General features: G+C 38.5%; 47 non-coding genes across 47 annotated transcripts; all 47 read left to right on the forward strand.

Moving 5' to 3' along the window:
• Positions 1-113: 113 nt before the first annotated feature.
• TRNAE-UUC (transfer RNA glutamic acid (anticodon UUC)) lies at positions 114-185 on the forward strand. Its single transcript has one exon. It is a non-coding gene; the product is annotated as a tRNA-Glu (tRNA).
• A 5-nt stretch (positions 186-190) lies between these two features.
• On the forward strand, positions 191-262 carry TRNAQ-UUG (transfer RNA glutamine (anticodon UUG)). Its single transcript has one exon. It is a non-coding gene; the product is annotated as a tRNA-Gln (tRNA).
• Positions 263-521: 259 nt separating this feature from the next.
• Positions 522-593, forward strand: TRNAE-CUC (transfer RNA glutamic acid (anticodon CUC)). Its single transcript has one exon. It is a non-coding gene; the product is annotated as a tRNA-Glu (tRNA).
• Positions 594-598: 5 nt separating this feature from the next.
• On the forward strand, positions 599-670 carry TRNAQ-CUG (transfer RNA glutamine (anticodon CUG)). The gene has a single exon. It is a non-coding gene; the product is annotated as a tRNA-Gln (tRNA).
• Positions 671-911: 241 nt separating this feature from the next.
• On the forward strand, positions 912-983 carry TRNAE-UUC (transfer RNA glutamic acid (anticodon UUC)). Its single transcript has one exon. It is a non-coding gene; the product is annotated as a tRNA-Glu (tRNA).
• Positions 984-988: 5 nt separating this feature from the next.
• TRNAQ-UUG (transfer RNA glutamine (anticodon UUG)) lies at positions 989-1,060 on the forward strand. Its single transcript has one exon. It is a non-coding gene; the product is annotated as a tRNA-Gln (tRNA).
• A 649-nt stretch (positions 1,061-1,709) lies between these two features.
• TRNAE-UUC (transfer RNA glutamic acid (anticodon UUC)) lies at positions 1,710-1,781 on the forward strand. Its single transcript has one exon. It is a non-coding gene; the product is annotated as a tRNA-Glu (tRNA).
• A 5-nt stretch (positions 1,782-1,786) lies between these two features.
• Positions 1,787-1,858, forward strand: TRNAQ-UUG (transfer RNA glutamine (anticodon UUG)). Its single transcript has one exon. It is a non-coding gene; the product is annotated as a tRNA-Gln (tRNA).
• Positions 1,859-2,118: 260 nt separating this feature from the next.
• Positions 2,119-2,190, forward strand: TRNAE-CUC (transfer RNA glutamic acid (anticodon CUC)). The gene has a single exon. It is a non-coding gene; the product is annotated as a tRNA-Glu (tRNA).
• Positions 2,191-2,195: 5 nt separating this feature from the next.
• Positions 2,196-2,267, forward strand: TRNAQ-CUG (transfer RNA glutamine (anticodon CUG)). Its single transcript has one exon. It is a non-coding gene; the product is annotated as a tRNA-Gln (tRNA).
• A 241-nt stretch (positions 2,268-2,508) lies between these two features.
• TRNAE-UUC (transfer RNA glutamic acid (anticodon UUC)) lies at positions 2,509-2,580 on the forward strand. Its single transcript has one exon. It is a non-coding gene; the product is annotated as a tRNA-Glu (tRNA).
• A 5-nt stretch (positions 2,581-2,585) lies between these two features.
• On the forward strand, positions 2,586-2,657 carry TRNAQ-UUG (transfer RNA glutamine (anticodon UUG)). The gene has a single exon. It is a non-coding gene; the product is annotated as a tRNA-Gln (tRNA).
• A 261-nt stretch (positions 2,658-2,918) lies between these two features.
• TRNAE-CUC (transfer RNA glutamic acid (anticodon CUC)) lies at positions 2,919-2,990 on the forward strand. The gene has a single exon. It is a non-coding gene; the product is annotated as a tRNA-Glu (tRNA).
• Positions 2,991-2,995: 5 nt separating this feature from the next.
• TRNAQ-CUG (transfer RNA glutamine (anticodon CUG)) lies at positions 2,996-3,067 on the forward strand. Its single transcript has one exon. It is a non-coding gene; the product is annotated as a tRNA-Gln (tRNA).
• A 241-nt stretch (positions 3,068-3,308) lies between these two features.
• On the forward strand, positions 3,309-3,380 carry TRNAE-UUC (transfer RNA glutamic acid (anticodon UUC)). The gene has a single exon. It is a non-coding gene; the product is annotated as a tRNA-Glu (tRNA).
• Positions 3,381-3,385: 5 nt separating this feature from the next.
• Positions 3,386-3,457, forward strand: TRNAQ-UUG (transfer RNA glutamine (anticodon UUG)). Its single transcript has one exon. It is a non-coding gene; the product is annotated as a tRNA-Gln (tRNA).
• A 336-nt stretch (positions 3,458-3,793) lies between these two features.
• Positions 3,794-3,865, forward strand: TRNAQ-CUG (transfer RNA glutamine (anticodon CUG)). Its single transcript has one exon. It is a non-coding gene; the product is annotated as a tRNA-Gln (tRNA).
• A 318-nt stretch (positions 3,866-4,183) lies between these two features.
• TRNAQ-UUG (transfer RNA glutamine (anticodon UUG)) lies at positions 4,184-4,255 on the forward strand. The gene has a single exon. It is a non-coding gene; the product is annotated as a tRNA-Gln (tRNA).
• A 343-nt stretch (positions 4,256-4,598) lies between these two features.
• On the forward strand, positions 4,599-4,670 carry TRNAQ-CUG (transfer RNA glutamine (anticodon CUG)). Its single transcript has one exon. It is a non-coding gene; the product is annotated as a tRNA-Gln (tRNA).
• Positions 4,671-4,911: 241 nt separating this feature from the next.
• Positions 4,912-4,983, forward strand: TRNAE-UUC (transfer RNA glutamic acid (anticodon UUC)). The gene has a single exon. It is a non-coding gene; the product is annotated as a tRNA-Glu (tRNA).
• A 5-nt stretch (positions 4,984-4,988) lies between these two features.
• Positions 4,989-5,060, forward strand: TRNAQ-UUG (transfer RNA glutamine (anticodon UUG)). Its single transcript has one exon. It is a non-coding gene; the product is annotated as a tRNA-Gln (tRNA).
• A 259-nt stretch (positions 5,061-5,319) lies between these two features.
• On the forward strand, positions 5,320-5,391 carry TRNAE-CUC (transfer RNA glutamic acid (anticodon CUC)). The gene has a single exon. It is a non-coding gene; the product is annotated as a tRNA-Glu (tRNA).
• Positions 5,392-5,396: 5 nt separating this feature from the next.
• On the forward strand, positions 5,397-5,468 carry TRNAQ-CUG (transfer RNA glutamine (anticodon CUG)). The gene has a single exon. It is a non-coding gene; the product is annotated as a tRNA-Gln (tRNA).
• Positions 5,469-5,709: 241 nt separating this feature from the next.
• Positions 5,710-5,781, forward strand: TRNAE-UUC (transfer RNA glutamic acid (anticodon UUC)). The gene has a single exon. It is a non-coding gene; the product is annotated as a tRNA-Glu (tRNA).
• A 5-nt stretch (positions 5,782-5,786) lies between these two features.
• TRNAQ-UUG (transfer RNA glutamine (anticodon UUG)) lies at positions 5,787-5,858 on the forward strand. The gene has a single exon. It is a non-coding gene; the product is annotated as a tRNA-Gln (tRNA).
• A 263-nt stretch (positions 5,859-6,121) lies between these two features.
• Positions 6,122-6,193, forward strand: TRNAE-CUC (transfer RNA glutamic acid (anticodon CUC)). Its single transcript has one exon. It is a non-coding gene; the product is annotated as a tRNA-Glu (tRNA).
• A 5-nt stretch (positions 6,194-6,198) lies between these two features.
• Positions 6,199-6,270, forward strand: TRNAQ-CUG (transfer RNA glutamine (anticodon CUG)). Its single transcript has one exon. It is a non-coding gene; the product is annotated as a tRNA-Gln (tRNA).
• Positions 6,271-6,511: 241 nt separating this feature from the next.
• On the forward strand, positions 6,512-6,583 carry TRNAE-UUC (transfer RNA glutamic acid (anticodon UUC)). Its single transcript has one exon. It is a non-coding gene; the product is annotated as a tRNA-Glu (tRNA).
• Positions 6,584-6,588: 5 nt separating this feature from the next.
• On the forward strand, positions 6,589-6,660 carry TRNAQ-UUG (transfer RNA glutamine (anticodon UUG)). Its single transcript has one exon. It is a non-coding gene; the product is annotated as a tRNA-Gln (tRNA).
• A 259-nt stretch (positions 6,661-6,919) lies between these two features.
• TRNAE-CUC (transfer RNA glutamic acid (anticodon CUC)) lies at positions 6,920-6,994 on the forward strand. The gene has a single exon. It is a non-coding gene; the product is annotated as a tRNA-Glu (tRNA).
• Positions 6,995-7,309: 315 nt separating this feature from the next.
• TRNAE-UUC (transfer RNA glutamic acid (anticodon UUC)) lies at positions 7,310-7,381 on the forward strand. The gene has a single exon. It is a non-coding gene; the product is annotated as a tRNA-Glu (tRNA).
• Positions 7,382-7,386: 5 nt separating this feature from the next.
• TRNAQ-UUG (transfer RNA glutamine (anticodon UUG)) lies at positions 7,387-7,458 on the forward strand. Its single transcript has one exon. It is a non-coding gene; the product is annotated as a tRNA-Gln (tRNA).
• Positions 7,459-7,718: 260 nt separating this feature from the next.
• Positions 7,719-7,790, forward strand: TRNAE-CUC (transfer RNA glutamic acid (anticodon CUC)). The gene has a single exon. It is a non-coding gene; the product is annotated as a tRNA-Glu (tRNA).
• A 5-nt stretch (positions 7,791-7,795) lies between these two features.
• On the forward strand, positions 7,796-7,867 carry TRNAQ-CUG (transfer RNA glutamine (anticodon CUG)). Its single transcript has one exon. It is a non-coding gene; the product is annotated as a tRNA-Gln (tRNA).
• A 241-nt stretch (positions 7,868-8,108) lies between these two features.
• TRNAE-UUC (transfer RNA glutamic acid (anticodon UUC)) lies at positions 8,109-8,180 on the forward strand. The gene has a single exon. It is a non-coding gene; the product is annotated as a tRNA-Glu (tRNA).
• Positions 8,181-8,185: 5 nt separating this feature from the next.
• On the forward strand, positions 8,186-8,257 carry TRNAQ-UUG (transfer RNA glutamine (anticodon UUG)). Its single transcript has one exon. It is a non-coding gene; the product is annotated as a tRNA-Gln (tRNA).
• A 260-nt stretch (positions 8,258-8,517) lies between these two features.
• On the forward strand, positions 8,518-8,589 carry TRNAE-CUC (transfer RNA glutamic acid (anticodon CUC)). Its single transcript has one exon. It is a non-coding gene; the product is annotated as a tRNA-Glu (tRNA).
• Positions 8,590-8,594: 5 nt separating this feature from the next.
• Positions 8,595-8,666, forward strand: TRNAQ-CUG (transfer RNA glutamine (anticodon CUG)). Its single transcript has one exon. It is a non-coding gene; the product is annotated as a tRNA-Gln (tRNA).
• A 241-nt stretch (positions 8,667-8,907) lies between these two features.
• On the forward strand, positions 8,908-8,979 carry TRNAE-UUC (transfer RNA glutamic acid (anticodon UUC)). Its single transcript has one exon. It is a non-coding gene; the product is annotated as a tRNA-Glu (tRNA).
• Positions 8,980-8,984: 5 nt separating this feature from the next.
• Positions 8,985-9,056, forward strand: TRNAQ-UUG (transfer RNA glutamine (anticodon UUG)). Its single transcript has one exon. It is a non-coding gene; the product is annotated as a tRNA-Gln (tRNA).
• Positions 9,057-9,314: 258 nt separating this feature from the next.
• TRNAE-CUC (transfer RNA glutamic acid (anticodon CUC)) lies at positions 9,315-9,386 on the forward strand. Its single transcript has one exon. It is a non-coding gene; the product is annotated as a tRNA-Glu (tRNA).
• A 5-nt stretch (positions 9,387-9,391) lies between these two features.
• Positions 9,392-9,463, forward strand: TRNAQ-CUG (transfer RNA glutamine (anticodon CUG)). Its single transcript has one exon. It is a non-coding gene; the product is annotated as a tRNA-Gln (tRNA).
• Positions 9,464-9,704: 241 nt separating this feature from the next.
• TRNAE-UUC (transfer RNA glutamic acid (anticodon UUC)) lies at positions 9,705-9,776 on the forward strand. The gene has a single exon. It is a non-coding gene; the product is annotated as a tRNA-Glu (tRNA).
• A 337-nt stretch (positions 9,777-10,113) lies between these two features.
• On the forward strand, positions 10,114-10,185 carry TRNAE-CUC (transfer RNA glutamic acid (anticodon CUC)). Its single transcript has one exon. It is a non-coding gene; the product is annotated as a tRNA-Glu (tRNA).
• Positions 10,186-10,503: 318 nt separating this feature from the next.
• On the forward strand, positions 10,504-10,575 carry TRNAE-UUC (transfer RNA glutamic acid (anticodon UUC)). Its single transcript has one exon. It is a non-coding gene; the product is annotated as a tRNA-Glu (tRNA).
• Positions 10,576-10,913: 338 nt separating this feature from the next.
• TRNAE-CUC (transfer RNA glutamic acid (anticodon CUC)) lies at positions 10,914-10,985 on the forward strand. The gene has a single exon. It is a non-coding gene; the product is annotated as a tRNA-Glu (tRNA).
• Positions 10,986-10,990: 5 nt separating this feature from the next.
• On the forward strand, positions 10,991-11,062 carry TRNAQ-CUG (transfer RNA glutamine (anticodon CUG)). The gene has a single exon. It is a non-coding gene; the product is annotated as a tRNA-Gln (tRNA).
• The last annotated feature ends 668 nt before the right edge of the window (positions 11,063-11,730 follow it).

Genomic DNA, 11,730 nt, shown 5'->3' on the forward strand with positions numbered 1-11,730 from the left:
AGTGAATTAAAAGTGGCATCCGAATATTTATGTTCAAATATAGGCATTTCTCAAAAAGGGGATAAACATTTTATCACTTGAAATGACGGAAGAATTAGATCACTTTAATGTATTCCCATGTGGTCTAGTGGTTAGGATTCCTGGCTTTCACCCAGGCGGCCCGGGATCGATTCCCGGCATGGGAAGTGGTGGTTCTATGGTGTAATGGTCAGCACTCTGGACTTTGAATCCAGCGATCCGAGTTCAAATCTCGGTAGAACCTATTTTTTTCAACGCATGGAGAAAAAAATAATTTCCAAACGTGACGACATCATTACTCATTGAAAACTTAAAGTTCGAGAAGCTATTTATGTTGTAGGAACTGCTCCTGTAAGAGTCTTACTCAAAATGCACACGATGTGATTTTTTTATGTAAGATATGTATTTTATTATTTATCTAAGAAATAAAAAATTAAAAAAAAAACCTTCACTATGATCTTTCACGGTGAGCTTCTTAGAAAAAGAAGAAACAGACCAGCGTATCCCATGTGGTCTAGTGGTTAGGATACCTGGCTCTCACCCAGGTGGCCCGGGTTCGATTCCCGGTGTGGGAAGAATTGGTTCCATGGTGTAATGGTTAGCACTCTGGACTCTGAATCCAGGGATACGAGTTCAAATCTCGGTGGAACCTTTTGATACCTCTAATCGTTGCAATTTTATTCTAAAAGAATTGATCTTTGAAGCATTTTGCTAAGTGTATGAAGCATACGAAGTTGAGCGCACACGATCAATGTGTTATGTATTTTTATATTAACGTGAAGTGAATTAAAAGTGGCATCCGAATATTTATGTACAAATATAGGCATTTCTCAAAAAGGGGATAAACATTTTATCACTTGAAATGACGGAAGAATTCGATCACTTTAATGTATTCCCATGTGGTCTAGTGGTTAGGATTCCTGGCTTTCACCCAGGCGGCCCGGGTTCGATTCCCGGCATGGGAAGTGGTGGTTCTATGGTGTAATGGTCAGCACTCTGGACTTTGAATCCAGCGATCCGAGTTCAAATCTCGGTAGAACCTATTTTTTTCAACGCATGGAGAAAAAAATAATTTCCAAACGTGACGACATCATTACTCATTGAAAACTTAAAGTTCGAGAAGCTATTTATGTTGTAGGAACTGCTCCTGTAAGAGTCTTACTCAAAATGCACACGATGTGATTTTTTTTATGTAAGATATGTATTTTATTATTTATCTAAGAAATAAAAATTAAAAAAAAAACCTTCACTATGATCTTTCACGGTGAGCTTCTTAGAAAAAGAAGAAACAGACCAGCGTATCCCATGTGGTCTAGTGGTTAGGATAGCTGGTTCTCACCCAGGTGGCCCGGGTTCGATTTCCGGTGTGGGAAGAATTGGTTCCATGGTGTAATGGTTAGCGCTCTGGACTCTGAATCCGGCGATCCGACTTCAAATCTCGGTGGAACCTTTTGATACCTCTAATCGTTGCAATTTTATTCTAAAAGAATTGTTCTTTGAAGCATTTTGCTAAGTGTATGAAGCATACGAAGTTGAGCGCACACGATCAATGTGTTATGTATTTTTATATTAACGTGAAGTGAATTAAAAGTGGCATCCGAATATTTATGTACAAATATAGGCATTTCTCAAAAAGGGGATAAACATTTTATCACTTGAAATGACGGAAGAATTCGATCACTTTAATGTATTCCCATGTGGTCTAGTGGTTAGGATTCCTGGCTTTCACCCAGGCGGCCCGGGTTCGATTCCCGGAATGGGAAGTGGTGGTTCTATGGTGAAATGGTCAGCACTCTGGACTTTGAATCCAGCGATCCGAGTTCAAATCTCGGTAGAACCTATTTTTTTCAACGCATGGAGAAAAAAATAATTTCCAAACGTGACGACATCATTACTCATTGAAAACTTAAAGTTCGAGAAGCTATTTATGTTGTAGGAACTGCTCCTGTAAGAGTCTTACTCAAAATGCACACGATGTGATTTTTTTATGTAAGATATGTATTTTATTATTTATCTAAGAAATAAAAATTAAAAAAAAAAAACCTTCACTATGATCATTCACGGTGAGCTTCTTAGAAAAAGAAGAAACAGACCAGCGTATCCCATGTGGTCTAGTGGTTAGGATACCTGGCTCTCACCCAGGTGGCCCGGGTTCGATTCCCGGTGTGGGAAGAATTGGTTCCATGGTGTAATGGTTAGCACTCTGGACTCTGAATCCAGCGATCCGAGTTCAAATCTCGGTGGAACCTTTTGATACCTCTAATCGTTGCAACTTTATTCTAAAAGAATTGATCTTTGAAGCATTTTGCTAAGTGTATGAGGCATACGAAGTTGAGCGCACACGATCAATGTGTTATGTATTTTTATATTAACGTGAAGTGAATTAAAAGTGGCATCCGAATATTTATGTACAAATATAGGCATTTCTCAAAAAGGGGATAAACATTTTATCACTTGAAATGACGGAAGAATTCGATCACTTTAATGTATTCCCATGTGGTCTAGTGGTTACGATTCCTGGCTTTCACCCAGGCGGCCCGGGTTCGATTCCCGGCATGGGAAGTGGTGGTTCTATGGTGTAATGGTCAGCACTCTGGACTTTGAATCCAGCGATCCGAGTTCAAATCTCGGTAGAACCTATTTTTTTCCACGCATGGAGAAAAAAATAATTTCCAAACGTGACGACATCATTACTCATTGAAAACTTAAAGTTCGAGAAGCTATTTATGTTGTAGGAACTGCTCCTGTAAGAGTCTTACTCAAAATGCACACGATGTGATTTTTTTTATGTAAGATATGTATTTTATTATTTATCTAAGAAATAAAAAAAAAAAAAAAAAAACCTTCTCTATGATCTTTCACGGTGAGCTTCTTAGAAAAAGAAGAAACAGACCAGCGTATCCCATGTGGTCTAGTGGTTAGGATACCTGGCTCTCACCCAGGTGGCCCGGGTTCGATTCCCGGTGTGGGAAGAATTGGTTCCATGGTGTAATGGTTAGCACTCTGGACTCTGAATCCAGCGATCCGAGTTCAAATCTCGGTGGAACCTTTTGATACCTCTAATCGTTGCAACTTTATTCTAAAAGAATTGATCTTTGAAGCATTTTGCTAAGTGTATGAAGCATACGAAGTTGAGCGCACACGATCAATGTGTTATGTATTTTTATATTAACGTGAAGTGAATTAAAAGTGGCATCCGAATATTTATGTACAAATATAGGCATTTCTCGAAAAGGGGATAAACATTTTATCACTTGAAATGAGGGAGGAATTCGATCACTTTAATGAATTCCCATGTGGTCTAGTGGTTAGGATTCCTAACTTTCACCCAGGCGGCCCGGGTTCGATTCCCGGCATGGGAAGTGGTGGTTCTATGGTGTAATGGTCAGCACTCTGGACTTTGAATCCAGCGATCCGAGTTCAAATCTCGGTAGAACCTATTTTTTTCAACGCATGGAGAAAAAAATAATTTCCAAACGTGACGACATCATTACTCATTGAAAACGTAAAGTTCGAGAAGCTATTTATGTTGTAGGAACTGCTCCTGTAAGAGTCTTACTCAAAATGCACACGATGTGATTTTTTTTATGTAAGATATGTATTTTATTATTTATCTAAGAAATAAAAATTTAAAAAAAAAACCTTCACTATGATCTTTCACGGTGAGCTTCTTAGTAAAAGAAGAAACACACCAGCGTATCCCTGTGGTCTAGTGGTTAGGATACCTGGCTCTCACCCTGGTGGCCCGGGTTCGATTCCCGGTGTGGGAAGAATTGGTTCCATGGTGTAATGGTTAGCACTCTGGACTCTGAATCCAGCGATCCGAGTTCAAATCTCGGTGGAACCTTTTGATACCTCTAATCGTTGCAATTTTATTCTAAAAGAATTGATCTTTGAAGCATTTTGCTAAGTGTATGAAGCATACGAAGTTGAGCTCACACGATCAATGTGTTATGTATTTTTATATTAACGTGAAGTGAATTAAAAGTGGCATCCGAATATTTATGTTCAAATATAGGCATTTCTCAAAAATGGGATAAACATTTTATCACTTGAAATGAGGGAAGAATTCGATCACTTAAATGAATTCCCATGTGGTCTAGTGGTTAGGATTCCTAACTTTCACCCAGGCGGCCCGGCTTCGATTCCCGGCATGGGAAGTGGTGGTTCTATGGTGTAATGGTCAGCACTCTGGACTTTGAATCCAGCGATCCGAGTTCAAATCTCGGTAGAACCTATTTTTTTCAACGCATGGAGAAAAAAATTATTTCCAAACGTGACGACATCATTACTCATTGAAAACGTAAAGTTCGAGAAGCTATTTATGTTGTAGGAACTGCTCCTGTAAGAGTCTTACTCAAAATGCACACGATGTGATTTTTTTTATGTAAGATATGTATTTTATTATTTATCTAAGAAATAAAAATTTAAAAAAAAAACCTTCACTATGATCTTTCACGGTGAGCTTCTTAGAAAAAGAAGAAACAGACCAGCGTATCCCATGTGGTATCTTTGAAGCATTTAGGATACCTGGCTCTCACCCAGGTGGCCCGGGTTCGATTCCCGGTGTGGGAAGAATTGGTTCCATGGTGTAATGGTTAGCACTCTGGACTCTGAATCCAGCGATCCGAGTTCAAATCTCGGTGGAACCTTTTGATACCTCTAATCGTTGCAATTTTATTCTAAAAGAATTGATCTTTGAAGCATTTTGCTAAGTGTATGAAGCATACGAAGTAGAGCTCACACGATCAATGTGTTATGTATTTTTATATTAACGTGAAGTGAATTAAAAGTGGCATCCGAATATTTATGTACAAATATAGGCATTTCTCAAAAAGGGGATAAGCATTTTATCACTTGAAATGAAGGAAGAATTCGATCACTTTAATGTATTCCCATGTGGTCTAGTGGTTAAGATTCCTGGCTTTCACCCAGGCGGCCCGGGTTCGATTCCCGTCATGGGAAGTGGTGGTTCTATGGTGTAATGGTCAGCACTCTGGACATTGAATCCAGCGATCCGAGTTCAAATCTCGGTAGAACCTATTTTTTTCAACGCATGGAGAAAAAAATAATTTCCAAACGTGACGACATCATTACTCATTGAAAACTTAAAGTTCGAGAAGCTATTTATGTTGTAGGAACTGCTCCTGTAAGAGTCTTACTCAAAATGCACACGATGTGATTTTTTTTACGTAAGATATGTATTTTATTATTTATCTAAGAAATAAAAATTAAAAAAAAAAACTTCACTATGATCTTTTACGGTGAGCTTCTTAGAAAAAGAAGAAACAGACCAGCGTATCCCATGTGGTCTAGTGGTTAGGATACCTGACTCTCACCCAGGTGGCCCGGGTTCGATTCCCGGTGTGGGAAGAATTGGTTCCATGGTGTAATGGTTAGCACTCTGGACTCTGAATCCAGCGATCCGAGTTCAAATCTCGGTGGAACCTTTTGATACCTCTAATCGTTGCAATTTTATTCTAAAAGAATTGATCTTTGAAGCATTTTGCTAAGTGTATGAAGCATACGAAGTTGAGCGCACACGATCAATGTGTTATGTATTTTTATATTAACGTGAAGTGAATTGAAAGTGGCATCCGAATATTTATGTACAAATATAGGCATTTCTCAAAAAGGGGATAAACATTTTATCACTTGAAATGAGGGAAGAATTCGATCACTTTAAAGAATTCCCATGTGGTCTAGTGGTTAGGATTCCTAACTTTCACCCAGGCGGCCCGGGTTCGATTCCCGGCATGGGAAGTGGTGGTTCTATGGTGTAATGGTCAGCACTCTGAACTTTGAATCCAGCGATCCGAGTTCAAATCTCGGTAGAACCTATTTTTTTCAACGCATGGAGAAAAAAATAATTTCCAAACGTGACGACATCATTACTCATTGAAAACTTAAAAAGTTCGATAAGCTATTTATGTTATAGGAACTGCTCCTTTAAGAGTCTTACTCAAAATGCACACGATGTGATTTTTTTTATGTAAGATCTGTATTTTATTATTTATCTAAGAAATAAAAATTAAAAAAAAAAAACCTTCACTATGATCTTTCACGGTGAGCTTCTTAGAAAAAGAAGAAACAGACCAGCGTATCCCATGTGGTCTAGTGGTTAGGATACCTGGCTCTCACCCAGGTGGCCCGGGTTCGATTCCCGGTGTGGGAAGAATTGGTTCCATGGGGTAATGGTTAGCACTCTGGACTCTGAATCCAGCGATCCGAGTTCAAATCTCGGTGGAACCTTTTGATACCTCTAATCGTTGCAATTTTATTCTAAAAGAATTGATCTTTGAAGCATTTTGCTAAGTGTATGAAGCATACGAAGTTGAGCGCACACGATCAATGTGTTATGTATTTTTATATTAACGTGAAGTGAATTAAAAGTGGCATCCGAATATTTATGTACAAATATAGGCATTTCTAAAAAAGGGGATAAACATTTTATCACTTGAAATGACGGAAGAATTCGATCACTTTAATGTATTCCCATGTGGTCTAGTGGTTAGGAATCCTGGCTTTCACCCAGGCGGCCCGGGTTCGATTCCCGGCATGGGAAGTGGTGGTTCTATGGTGTTATGGTCAGCACTCTGGACTTTGAATCCAGCGATCCGAGTTCAAATCTCGGTAGAACCTATTTTTTTCAACGCATGGAGAAAAAAAATAATTTCCAAACGTGACGACATCATTATTCATTGAAAACTTAAAGTTCGAGAAGCTATTTATGTTGTAGGAACTGCTCCTGTAAGAGTCTTACTCAAAATGCACACGATGTGATTTTTTTTATGTAAGATATGTATTTTATTATTTATCTAAGAAATAAAAATTAAAAAAAACCCTTCTCTATGATCTTTCACGGTGAACTTCTTAGAAAAAGAAGAAACCGACCAGCGTATCCCATGTGGTCTAGTGGTTAGGATACCTGGCTCTCACCCAGGTGGCCCGGGTTCGATTCCCGGTGTGGACAGAATTAGTTCCATGGTGTAATGGTTAGCACTCTGTACTCTGAATCCAGCGATCCGAGTTCAAATCTCGGTGGCACCTTTTGATACCTCTAATCGTTCCAATTTTATTCTAAAAGAATTGATCTTTGAAGCATTTTGCTAAGTGTATGAAGCATACGAAGTTGAGCGCACACGATCAATGTGTTATGTATTTTTATATTAACGTGAAGTGAATTAAAAGTGGCATCCGAATATTTATGTACAAATATAGGCATTTCTCAAAAAGGGGATAAACATTTTATCACTTGAAATGACGGAAGAATTCGATCACTTTAATGTATTCCCACGTGGTCTAGTGGTTAGGATTCCTGGCTTTCACCCAGGCGGCCCGGGTTCGATTCCCGGCATGGGAAGTGGTGGTTCTATGGTGTTATGGTCAGCACTCTGGACTTTGAATCCAGCGATCCGAGTTCAAATCTCGGTAGAACCTATTTTTTTCAACGCATGGAGAAAAAAATAATTTCCAAACGCGACGACATCATTACTCATTGAAAACTTAAAGTTCGAGAAGCTATTTATGTTGTAGGAACTGCTCCTGTAAGAGTCTTACTCAAAATGCACACGATGTGATTTTTTTTATGTAAGATATGTATTTTATTATTTATCTAAGAAATAAAAATTAAAAAAAAAAACCTTCACTATGATCTTTCACGGTGAGCTTGTTAGAAAAAGAAGAAACAGACCAGCGTATCCCATGTGGTCTAGTGGTTAGGATACCTAGCTCTCACCCAGGTGGCCCGGGTTCGATTCCCGGTGTGGGAAGAATTGGTTCCATGGTGTAATGGTTAGAACTCTGGACTCTGAATCCAGCGATCCGAGTTCAAATCTCGGTGGAACCTTTTGATACCTCTAATCGTTGCAATTTTATTCTAAAAGAATTGATCTTTGAAGCATTTTGCTAAGTGTATGAAGCATACGAAGTTGAGCGCACACGATCAATGTGTTATGTATTTTTATATTAACGTGAAGTGAATTAAAAGTGGCATCCGAATATTTATGTACAAATATAGGCATTTCTCAAAAAGGGGATAAACATTTTATCACTTGAAATGACGGAAGAATTCGATCACTTTAATGTATTCCCATGTGGTCTAGTGGTTAGGATTCCTGGCTTTCACCCAGGCGGCCCGGGTTCGATTACCGGCATGGGAAGTGGTGGTTCTATGGTGTAATGGTCAGCACTCTGGACTTTGAATCCAGCGATCCGAGTTCAAATCTCGGTAGAACCTATTTTTTTCAACGCATGGAGAAAAAAATAATTTCCAAACGTGACGACATCATTACTCATTGAAAACTTAAAGTTCGAGAAGCTATTTATGTTGCAGGAACTGCTCCTGTAAGAGTCTTACTCAAAATGCACACGATGTGATTTTTTTTATGTAAGATATGTATTTTATTATTTATCTAAGAAATAAAAATTAAAAAAAAAAATCTTCACTATGATCTTTCACGGTGAGCTTCTTAGAAAAAGAAGAAACAGACCAGCGTATCCCATGTGGTCTAGTGGTTAGGATACCTGGCTCTCACCCAGGTGGCCCGGGTTCGATTCCCGGTGTGGGAAGAATTGGTTCCATGGTGTAATGGTTAGAACTCTGGACTCTGAATCCAGCGATCCGAGTTCAAATCTCGGTGGAACCTTTTGATACCTCTAATCGTTGCAATTTTATTCTAAAAGAATTGATCTTTGAAGCATTTTGCTAAGTGTATGAAGCATACGAAGTTGAGCGCACACGATCAATGTGTTATGTATTTTTATATTAACGTGAAGTGAATTAAAAGTTTCATCCTAATATTTATGAACAAATATAGGCATTTCTCAAAAAGGGGATAAACATTTTCTCACTTGAAATGACGGAAGAATTCAAACACTTTAATGTATTCCCATGTGGTCTAGTGGGTAGGATTCCTGGCTTTCACCCAGGCGGCCCGGGTTCGATTCCCGGCATGGGAAGTGGTGGTTCTATGGTGTAATGGTCAGCACTCTGGACTTTGAATCCAGCGATCCGAGTTCAAATCGCGGTAGAACCTATTTTTTTCAACGCATGGAGAAAAAAATAATTTCCAAACGTGACGACATCATTACTCATTGAAAACTTAAAAATCGAGAAGCTATTTCTGTTGTAGGAACTGCTCCTGTAAGAGTCTTACTCAAAATGCACACGATGTGATTTTTTTTATGTAAGATATGTATTTTATTATTTATCTAAGAAATAAAAATTAAAAAAAAACCTTCACTATGATCTTTCACGGTGAGCTTCTTAGAAAAAGAAGAAACAGACCAGCGTATCCCATGTGGTCTAGTGGTTAGGATACCTGGCTCTCACCCAGGTGGCCCGGGTTCGATTCCCGGTGTGGGAAGAATTGGTTCCATGGTGTAATGGTTAGCACTCTGGACTCTGAATCCAGCGATCCGAGTTCAAATCTCGGGGGAACCTCTTGATACCTCTAATCGTTGCAATTTTATTCTAAAAGAATTGATCTTTGAAGCATTTTGCTAAGTGTATGAAGCATACGAAGTTGAGCGCACACGATCAATGTGTTATGTATTTTTATATTAACGTGAAGTGAATTAAAAGTGGCATCCGAATATTTATGTACAGATATAGGCATTTCACAAAAAGGGGATAAACATTTTATCACTTGAAATGACGGAAGAATTCGATCACTTTAATGTATTCCCATGTGGTCTAGTGGTTAGGATTCCGGGCTTTCACCCAGGCGGCCCGGGTTCGATTCCCGGCAAGGGAAGTGGTATTTCTATGGTGTAATGGTCAGCACTCTGGACTTTGAATCCTGCAATCTGAGTTCAAATCTCGGTAGAACCTATTTTTTTCAACGCATGGAGAAAAAAATAATTTCCAAACGTGACGACATCATTACCCATTGAAAACTTAAAGTTCGAGAAGCTATTTATGTTGTAGGAACTGCTCCTGTAAGAGTCTTACTCAAAATGCACACGATGTGATTTTTTTTTATGTAAGATATGTATTTTATTATTTATCTAAGAAATAAAAATTTAAAAAAAAGCCTTTACTATGATCTTTCACGGTGAGCTTCTTAGAAAAAGAAGAAACAGACCAGCGTATCCCATGTGGTCTAGTGGTTAGGATACCTGGCTCTCACCCAGGTGGCCCGGGTTCGATTCCCGGTGTGGGAAGAATTGGTTCCATGGTGTAATGGTTAGCACTCTGGACTCTGAATCCAGCGATCCGAGTTCAAATATCAATGGAACCTTTTGATACCTCTAATCGTTGCAATTTTATTATAAAAGAATTGATCTTTGAAGCATTTTGCTAAGTGTATGAAGCATACGAAGTTGAGCGCACACGATCAATGTGTTATGTATTTTTATATTAACGTGAAGTGAATTAAAAGTGGCATCCGAATATTTATGTAAGAATATAGGCATTTCTCAAAAAGGGGATAAACATTTTATCAATTGAAATGACGGAAGAATTCGATCACTTTAATGTATTCCCGTGTGGTCTAGTGGTTAGGATTCCTGGCTTTCACCCAGGCGGCCTGGGTTCGATTCCCGGCATGGGAAGTGGTGGTTCTACGGTGTAATGGTCAGCACACTGGACCTCGAATCCAGCGATCCGAGTTCAAATCTCAGTAGAACCTATTTTTTTCAACGCATGGAGACAAAAAAATAATTTCCAAACGTGACGACATCATTACTCATTGAAAGCTTAAAGTTCGAGAAGCTATTTATGTTGTAGGAACTGCTCCTGTAAGAGTCTTACTCAAAATGCACACGATGTGATTTTTTTTTATGTAAGATATGTATTTTATTATTTATGTAAGAAATAAAAATTAAAAAAAAGCCTTAACTATGATCTTTCACGGTGAGCTTCTTAGAAAAAGAAGAAACAGACCAGCGTATCCCATGTGGTCTAGTGGTTAGGATACCTGGTTCTCCCCCAGGTGGCCAGGGTTCGATTCCCGGTGTGGGAAGAATTGGTTCCATGGTGTAATGGTTAGCACTCTGGACTCTGAATCCAGCGATCCGAGTTCAAATCTCGATGGAACCTTTTGATACCTCTAATCGTTGCAATTTTATTCTAAAAGAATTGCTCTTTGAAGCATTTTGCTAAGTGTATGAAGCATACGAAGTTGAGCGCACACGATCAATGTGTTATTTATTTTTATATTAACGTGAAGTGAATTAAAAGTGGCATCCGAATATTTATGTACAAATATAGGCATTTCTCATAAAGGGGATAAACATTTTATCACTTGAAATGACGGAAGAATTCGATCACTTTATTGTATTCCCTTGTGGTCTAGTGGTTAGGATTCCTGGCTTTCACCCTGGCGGCCCGGTTTCGATTCCCGGCTTGGGATGTGTGTTTTTCTGTGGTGCGATAATTTGGATGTCGTTACGATTTCGAATTTCAGTAGAATGCCTTCTTCTGAGGGGAAAATATCTAATTATAGTAACATATTTCTTCTAGAAAACGCAAGGTTTGAGAAATTGTTCGTGTTGCACATACTGCTTCTGTAATAGCGTATTACAATGATAAGTTTAATTGAAATTTATTTCATACGAATGGAGCATAATTTAACTCAGGAAATAATATATGTAAGTAACATGACATGGTATTATTTTAATTTGTGTGGTGTATGTCCGTATTTGGTTGCGACAAAAAATGTCTTTTAAAAATTAACATATAAATCACTATTTTTAGTGAAAAACTAC

Source organism: Parasteatoda tepidariorum, chromosome 4 (assembly GCF_982258835.1).
Source record: "Parasteatoda tepidariorum strain Cologne lab strain chromosome 4, Ptep-v5.0, whole genome shotgun sequence".
Lineage (NCBI taxonomy): Eukaryota > Metazoa > Arthropoda > Arachnida > Araneae > Theridiidae > Parasteatoda > Parasteatoda tepidariorum.